We start from the raw sequence: 8,082 nt of genomic DNA on the forward strand, positions 1-8,082 counted from the left end.
AGCACTGCCTGTCTTTTCGGGGCTCGCAGGCCTTTACCTTCTGCTTCAGTCGTCAGAAGCGCTGATGTGCGCTGCCAGTCTGCGAAAGCGCATACGCGGCGGAGCGCACGCCACTGGCTTCTCTTTTTTTTTTTTACTTTCTTTTTGTGCACTATCAAAGCTCTGGCAGGGAGCATTTCACCGCATCATTCACGCGCCGGTGTACTGCATCGTCATCCTAGCCGCGAGCCTTATATCAGTGATCGAGGTTTGGCAGGCTGCATTTGCCGGCAAATGCCAAAATCGGCATGCCATTACTGAAAGCATACTTGGACCTTAAGTGTGGCGTATACACAAGATCAGATGTGCGATAACCTGAATAAAGTTTTCATCCCTACAAGTGAACAGACGAGATGCGTAAAGGCATCGACGATGGCGCCGCGACTCACAGTAGACCAAAGGAAAGCCATCACAGAGATGGGCCGGACAATGACCCAAAGAGCTATAGCTCAAGCTACTGGGCGCCCTTTAGCCACAGTCAACAGAGTACTGCAGGCATTCCACAAAGAAGGCCGACTTAAGGATGCTGCGCGCGGCCGGCCACCAAGAGCGACGACGGAAGAAGAAGACAGGCTTGTTGTCGCAGGAGCAGCAGATGATCCGTACCTCAGCGCCAGGGAGCTTCGTGACATGTTCGCTTTGAACGCATCCACTCAGACAATCAGGAGCAGGCTTCATGCAGCAGGTGTGAAAAGTAGAATAGCTGCGCAGAAAACACAACTGAGACAAGCGGATCGGGACACGCGCCTGGAATTCGCGTCTGTGGTGGAAGACTGGACCCCAGACAATTGGAGAGCAGTCGTCTTCAGCGACGAAGCCACTTTTTGCACGCGCTGGGACCAGCAGAAGCGGGTGTGGCGGCCGGAAAAAGCACGGTAGGACGGTAGTCTGTTTCAATGTGCTCGCACGTCTGAGATTATACCCGGAGCTTTTTTAGGCTGTCAAATTTAAATTTTAAAATCAGTGAAAGGTAGGTGAGTGCAGTCTGAGTTGTTAAACTGTATAGCACGGTGAGCATTATGTAGGCAATAGAGATGAAACACGCATAAAGAACTTAAATTAGTATATTTTATTTTCGGCTTCAGGGCGAAACAATAAATCGCAAAATTAAAGGTCATGAATGCATAATGCCAGCTCAGTTCTTACGTTTTCGGAATCGGCAATGTTTTTTGAAGTATAGAACATCAAAATCACACTTTTAAATGTTCGTTAGGTTACCTTTTCTGCATGGCACACCCACAAAATTGTATCCTTAAGCTACGATGTGGCGAATTTTAAAACAGAGTGTTTATTTTATCATATAAAAGATGTGTGATTGATTTCGGGTAGTATACTGTGCGCTGCGACGCCATATTAAAAATCTACAATGCTGGAAAGCCAGCTTAACGAGCTCGCGAACGGACATTTTGACGCTCCATATTTTGAACCATAATGGGCTTCAATCTCTTTAATGCGTTGCATTCTCGTCGTTCCAGTCCTTCACTGCTACCACATCAGGTATCATTAGCTCTGATGGCAATTTGATTCCTCTAATAAAACCGAATTTCCCTACTGTAAGGCCGCAGTGAAAAGCGACTCGCACGTGCAGTCGCGCTGGCGGTCGATGCCCCCCTCCCCCCCCCCCCCCCCCCCACGCGCCGAGGCAAAGGAGCGAGCGCTGTTTTTTTTTTTCCTCCCTGTCACCCCCTTTTCTTGGGCGCGGGCTCGCGGGGCGCGCTGGAGGCCTGGTTGGTTTCACCCTTTTTCTCGAGGCGTCGCCAAGACGCGAACGCAGCCGGGATCAACAGTGGTACGCTTCTGCGAACCAGCTTACGGTCAGCAGAGGGCGACAATAGGCGCAACACCTGCCCCCCTCCCCCGAAGTAGGCAATCAGCCCAGCGTTCTCCCGCTGTGGCCGGGACATTCCGACCGACGGCGACTATACACTGCACAGGGACAGTGCCCCTCGCCCCCTTTTCCTCGAACGGGACGGCTGAGTGACCTCGGCGTTTCTTTCACAAAGGCGCAGCTGCACGGTCGCGTCGCAAACACACTGAGGAGTGGAGACAAAGACAGGCACCGTGTGAGAGGGCTTGGGAACCGGCGAGTGGAAAGAGTGTGTGTTTTGAATGTTGTATTTTTTTTATTTGAAGTAATTAAGGACCTGGGTCCGAGATTATTCCCAACCCACGGGGGTTGTGGCATGTTTTTCAATAATTTGATTGGTTGCTTTATTTACGAGGCGGGTCACCTAAGGTGACCGCCCTCAGGCCTTTGTTGATGTTTGCCATCAAAAAGCGGTCCTCGGACCATGTTTTGTCAGTCAAGATTGAGGCTCCGTGCTTAGCACGTATTTACAGTGCCTAGGCTTTAACCGAAATGCTCGGTAGAAAAGTAAGGGCTTGTAGTGGGACTTCTCTGTGTGAGAGTCTGTTTTTGTTTTAAGTTGCAGTGTCTGTGTGACTTGTTACTGTAACTTACAGTTTGCCAATGTATAATATTTTTCATCTGTAAATATACATCGCCTCTTGATCATCATCAGATCCTCGTCTACTGTTCTCGTCGTCTCCTTCTGTACCTGCCGAACAGAACGAACTCAAACATCACTGGCGCAGCACGACAAGGTTCGGCAACCAGCGACCACGAGCATCACTCAGAGCACCCAGGCCCTGGGAACCCACTAGGCAACAAGCGTCCGCACGTCCAGCCAGAAGCAGCAAGGTGATCCAGGCCCCGAACCAGAGGCAGCGTTCTGGGGAAGGACTCCGACGAAGCTGCGGCACCAAGGGACGGAGGCCCCAACTGACGACACCAGCACGGGTAAGCGGGATTTCTTGCGCTTTGTTGAAGTGGCTATGGCTCAAGTGTAAAGTGGCGTATGGTTTTTACACGGAGCATGATGGCGAGCGTAGGCGAGAGAGAGACAGGGGGAAATATAACAGATGACAGCGAGCAGTCGGAGCATGCGGCAACTCAGCCTGTAGCAGGAGCGCTACGCGAAGTAGCGGAGATGTCGGTATCCGATGCGGTTGCAATTCGCCGCATGGAACTAAATTTTGAGCTAGAAAAATTGAAAATTCTTTCACAGGAACGTCTAGAGTTACAGAAACTTGGGCTAGATCCAGCGGTTGCAATGGCGATAGCGGGAAGCGGGCAGACGTCTGTAAGGTCAGATATTGACGATCAGTGTCGAATGGGGCCCGATCCAGTCTCCCAATGCGCTAAAGTCCTTAAGGGACTGAAGCTGCCGTGTGACGCGGATGTGCCGTTATGGTTCGAGGAAGTCGAGAGAATTTTCACGACGTTCAAGGTGCCAAACGAAAGCCGCGTTCACTTAATCATGCCATCACTAGCTGAGCGTGTCAGGTACCTTCTCCGTAACCTCGGGGACGATGAGTGTGGCAGCTACGAGTCGGTAAAAAGAGCCGTTTTAAAGGAGCTGAAGCTTAACCCCTCAGAATACCTCGAACGCTTTGAGCGTGCGACGAAACGCCGCGATGAAACGTGGGCGCAGTTCACCTCGCGCACTAAGACGTACTTTCAGTACTACCTTCGGTCACGGGACGTAGAAACCAAAGACGACCTGGTATCATTGATCATTGCAGATCGCATAAAGGGTAGCTTGAGCCCTGAGGGCTTAGAGTATGTGCGTCTTCGTGAGGAGGAGAGGTGGCTAAAACCGGATCAAATATCCGACGTTCTCCAAACGTTCGAACAGGCTAAGGGCAAGGGGCGCGCAGCGAAACAAATTGTTCTGTACGCGGAAAAACCGAAGGGACCCCCGCAAGCGGCGAACAATGATAGAAAACGGCCAATTCAGTGTTATGAGTGCCGCGCACCTGGCCACCGAGCCAAGGAATGCCCTCGCGCTTCACAAAACGTGCAGAAGGAGAAACGCGCTCGAGCTCTAAAAGTAGCTGTAGCCAACGTAGAGGCATGCGAAACACCGGCGTCAGTAACCTCCCAGACAACCCTAGTAGCAGAGATGAAAACGCCCCAGTCATTCGACGAGTTACGCAAATCGAAGCTACAGCAGGTGGAGATTGAGTGCGCAGGGATACCGGCGACAGCTATAATTGATACCGGTAGCGAGATAACCGTGGTTAGGGAAGGCCTCGTGCCAAGTATATGTCGGGAGCCATCCGGCTCGATAAAGCTAGTTTCGGCTTTTGGGGAGACGGTTAACGCGAAACTGGTCACTCTTGCGGTAAGCATCAGGCGACCCACCGCACACATAGCAGGGCCCGAGGCAGTAGACATTGTATGCGCGCTTTCGGATAAGCTGGCGGAGGGAGTGGATTGTTTGCTCTCCCGGGAGGATTGGGAACTGCTTTCGGAGATAGACAGTCGTTACGAGGCACTTGTTATGAATAAGGCCTGCCCTCTGTCTGAAGCAGTTAACGCGTCTGTCACCATGGCGGAGCAGAGCGCAGAGCTGAGCTCTACATCACACGAGGAGCAAGCGGCGGGGCCTGAGGCAGACAAACTAATGAGTGGTGAGCAGGGTGTGGCGACGGAACAGCCCTGTGAAGTAGATCTGAAAGAAAGCGAGAAGGAAGATGTAATCTCGATCCAGGATGACGAGGACGCAGCCCTAAAACAGTGCCAGGTATTCAGATCCGACCAAGTATCAGACGAAACCTTACAGAAAGCGTGGGCTGACGCAAAGGCAGGGAAGGCAGGCATGTTTGTTTCAGACGGCTTGTTGTATCACTGGGACTCGATCTCCGGTAGCAAAGTGAAGCAGCTTGTTCTCCCCCTTAGCAGGCGTGAAGAGGTACTCTGCCTTGCGCATGAGTCCCTTTGGGGAGGCCATTTGGGGCCACGGAAGACAAAGACCAGAATTAAGTACAGCTTTTTCTGGCCAGGCTTAGAAGGGGACGTAACGCGACACTGCAGGACATGTCACAGCTGTCAAGTGCGCTCAGACAGGCGAATTAAAGATAGGGTTCCCATCACACCTCTCACCAGACCCGACCACCCGTTTCAGGTCGTAAATGTCGATATAATCGGGCCGCTTGATGTTCCGTCGAGCAGGGGTCATAGGTACGCTCTCTGCCTCGTTGACTTGTGCACGCGGTGGCCGGAGGTAGTCTGTTTGCGATCCCTAACTGCTAGGGCAACATGCGACGCCTTGCTTACGATTTTCAGCCGCACAGGCATACCTGAGGCAGTCTGTTCAGATCAGGGAACGAACTTCACGGCGCAGCTGACGCGTGAGATGTTAGCAAGACTGGGATGCGCGCCGCGTTTTTCGACTCCTGAGCATCCGGAGAGCAACGGGACAGTGGAAAGGTGGAACCGCGTTTTGAAGAACATGTTGTTTCATGTTATTGAGAAAGATCCCAAGAACTGGGATAGACTGGTCCCGTTCGTTCTCTGGGCGTACAGGGAAGTCCCCCATGACACTACAGGCGTGGCGCCGTTCCGGCTCTTATTCGGTAGAGACCCTATCGGACCGCTAGCAATTCTGCAGCGAACATGGACAGGCCAGCAACCCCTCCCGAACACACTCAGGGAAGAACCCGCGAAGTATTTGCGACAGCTACGCGAGCAGCTAGAAGTAGCGGCAGAAGTAGCGGGTTTGACGGCGAGCGCACGTCAGGGAAGTTACGCGCAGGCGTATAACAGGCGCGCACGGAGCAAGACGTTTGTCGTCGGAGACCAGGTATTGCTCTTTGACACAGACCCTGGCAGTAAAATGGCCCCCAAATGGCTCGGTCCATTCGTTGTAACTGCGCAAGAGAGGCAGAACTCGTACAGAATCGACAAGGGAAAAAAGGCTACAGCGATAGTGCATGCGAACAGGCTGCGACCTTACTACGCACGTGTCAGCCATGTCGGAGTAGTTTTCGAGGAAGACGAGGAGTTTGGTGAAATCGAGTACACCCCTCGGTCTGTGCTTGAGAGATGTGGTGGTTGTCTGATAGATGCGGAGAAACTCGCACACCTACCTACTCAGGACCGCCTAGAGATCTCGGAGGTGTTTGCCGCTTACGCTGATTTGTTCAGCGAAACGCCGGGAGTCGCACGAGTAGGGGCACATAAGATAGAGCTGCACGAAGGCCACCAGCTCAAACGCACTTTCCCATATCGCGTGCCGGAGTTATTAAGGAGTGAGGTGAGCCGCCAGGTAAACGAGTTGCTAGACCTCGGGCTGGTGTATCCGGTGGAAAGCGAGTGCGCCCATCCCATTGTATGCGTGGGTAAGAAGGATGGATCGGTGCGCATGTGTGTTGACTATCGCGCTTTAAACGCAGCGACGCGCACGGACGCTTTTCCAATGTCACCCCCTAAAGAGCTCATCATGAGGGTGGGCCGCGCTAGGTATATCACTCTTATCGACTTGCGACGCGGATACTGGCAGGTGCCGGTAGCTCCGGAGAGCCAACATCTGACCGCTTTCGTAACTCACGAGGGACAATATGCTTGGCGCGTCATGCCGTTCGGGCTAAAGAACGCCGCGGCCACCTTTCAGCGGATAATGAACACCCTCCTCTCGAAACATCAGGCTTATGCGGCCGCATACCTCGATGACATCGCCATTTTCTCTTCCTCGTGGACTGAACACTTGCGGCACTTAGAAATAATTTTTGATTTGTTGCGCGACGCCAAGCTTAAAGTGAGCCGAGAAAAGTGTCAGGTCGCACAGGCCCACATTAAGTACCTAGGACACATAGTGGGAGGCGGAACCCATGGGCCCGACCCAGAAAAGATATCGGCCATTCGTGGGCTCGTGCCCCCCGCAACAAAGAGACAGCTACGGAGTCTGCTAGGCTTATGTGGTTACTACCGCGATTACGTTGAAGGATACGCCGAGGTGGCCGCACCACTCACGTCTTTGACGAGGCGAGGGGTACCTGACACGATTACGTGGAGCCAGGAAGCGCAAAACGCGCTCGACAGGCTCAAGTCAGCTCTGTGCGAAGCTGCATCGCTGAACACCCCCGACATTAAAAAGCCATATTGGCTGTTCACCGACGCGTCCGACGTTGCAGCGGGGGCTTGTTTGGCGCAGATGGGAGACGAGGGACGGGAAAGGCCGATAGCGTTTGCCAGCCACCGATTCACGCCAACGCAGACCCGCTGGTCTACGATCGAGCGGGAAGCATTCGCCATTATCTGGGCACTAAAGAAATTTGATCATTGGGTGTACGGGGCAGAAATTAACGTGGTGTCTGACCACAACCCCCTCTCCTATCTCACTACTAGTACGCCTCATGGGGCAAAACTCGCGCGATGGGCGCTGGCCTTACAGCGCTACAATGTGACGGTGACCCACAGGAAAGGGTCAAGCAATGGTAACGCCGACGCGTTAACCCGTGTCCCCAATGTGACTTGGGGCGTAGAGCAAGCACACGCTTGAGCCATGGCCTTTCGGCGACGCGTGAATGTTCCCGCGTACCCGGTGCAATGTGTGATGTGAACGGTGGAGTGCGCGTGAACTTGACGTGAGGACATCCAATTGCTCGCGCGCGGGACTTTCCCGAACACTGTCCGGTCCACCGATGCGAATGTGTGATTTGTTCTGTACTATACCCATCTTGTGACGCGAGTTTCATTTGGTGTTTCATTCACGTGCGAAGTGTCTTACATGTTTTGTTTTCTCCGCGGGTTGTTGCGGCCTTTGTTGTATTAGGCTGAAATGACCGGATTCCAAGCTCATTTACCCTCTTGGGAGGGGCGTGTAAGGCCGCAGTGAAAAGCGACTCGCACGTGCAGTCGCGCTGGCGGTCGATGCCCCCCCCCCCCCCCCCACGCGCCGAGGCAAAGGAGCGAGCGCTGTTTTTTTTTTTCCTCCCTGTCACCCCCTTTTCTTGGGCGCGGGCTCGCGGGGCGCGCTGGAGGCCTGGTTGGTTTCACCCTTTTTCTCGAGGCGTCGCCAAGACGCGAACGCAGCCGGGATCAACAGTGGTACGCTTCTGCGAACCAGCTTACGGTCAGCAGAGGGCGACAATAGGCGCAACACCTGCCCCCCTCCCCCGAAGTAGGCAATCAGCCCAGCGTTCTCCCGCTGTGGCCGGGACATTCCGACCGACGGCGACTATACACTGCTCAGGGAC

The sequence above is a fragment of the Amblyomma maculatum genome, unplaced genomic scaffold (genome assembly GCF_055883805.1).
Source record: "Amblyomma maculatum isolate TAMU_Amacu unplaced genomic scaffold, ASM5588380v1 scaffold_55, whole genome shotgun sequence".
Classification (NCBI taxonomy): domain Eukaryota; kingdom Metazoa; phylum Arthropoda; class Arachnida; order Ixodida; family Ixodidae; genus Amblyomma; species Amblyomma maculatum.